Source organism: Echinops telfairi, unplaced genomic scaffold (assembly GCF_000313985.2).
Source record: "Echinops telfairi isolate 266 unplaced genomic scaffold, ASM31398v2 ScPeMD7_23;HRSCAF=83, whole genome shotgun sequence".
Lineage (NCBI taxonomy): Eukaryota > Metazoa > Chordata > Mammalia > Afrosoricida > Tenrecidae > Echinops > Echinops telfairi.
The window spans coordinates 10,334,979-10,335,556 of record NW_022103920.1 but is presented as its reverse complement, the minus strand read 5'-3'; the positions used below and the strand labels follow the sequence as shown (position 1 = coordinate 10,335,556).

General features: G+C 70.1%; 1 protein-coding gene across 1 annotated transcript in view; it reads right to left on the bottom strand.

Annotated features, from left to right (window-relative positions):
• CNOT4 (CCR4-NOT transcription complex subunit 4) overlaps positions 1 to 357 on the bottom strand; it is a 140,097-nt gene extending 139,740 nt beyond the window's left edge. The window contains exon 1 of the mRNA XM_004707826.2: positions 159 to 357. The gene's annotated coding sequence lies outside the window, so the exon portion shown is untranslated. The remainder of the gene's footprint in view (positions 1 to 158) is intronic.
• Positions 358 to 578: the final 221 nt, after the last annotated feature.

Here is a 578-nt window from a genome sequence, read left to right as displayed (position 1 = left end):
GAGGAGGAAGAGGAGGAGGAAGACCCGGCCGGAGGAGGGTGAGGATGAGGCGAGGGGGTGGGGAGGGAGGGTGCGGCCTGCACAGTCCCGGCGAAGCCTCCGCTCTCTCGTAGCGGGTCCGCCCGGGTTTCCCCTACGCCCAGCCCCGCGGTACTCACCCGCCAGCCGTGCCTCGCTGTTCCCGGAGCCGACTCCACGCGCCGCCGCGTCCTCGCCGGAGACCAGTGAACACGGGCCGGGGAAAAAAAACTCCTTACAACCGGGCCTGATTGCTTCAACGAGTCCGACCTTTACGGCTGAGAGAGAGAGACTCTCAGCTTTCGGTGGGTTTTACAGCCAGACGGGCCACCATCTTACATTAGGGTAAGACTCCTCCGGCCTGCCGTGCGCAGGCGCACGCCGATCCGGTCGGGCGGGGCGGGGGAGGGGCGGGGGAGCGGCAGGCGGCCAAGTGGGCGGAGGCGGCGGGCGCGCCCGCAGCATGCTGGGAGTTGCAGTTTTCGGCGTGCCGCCGGCCAGCCGCACGCCGGGAGGCGGAGTCCTCGCTGCGAGGGCAGCCGGGGTCGCCTACCTCACGT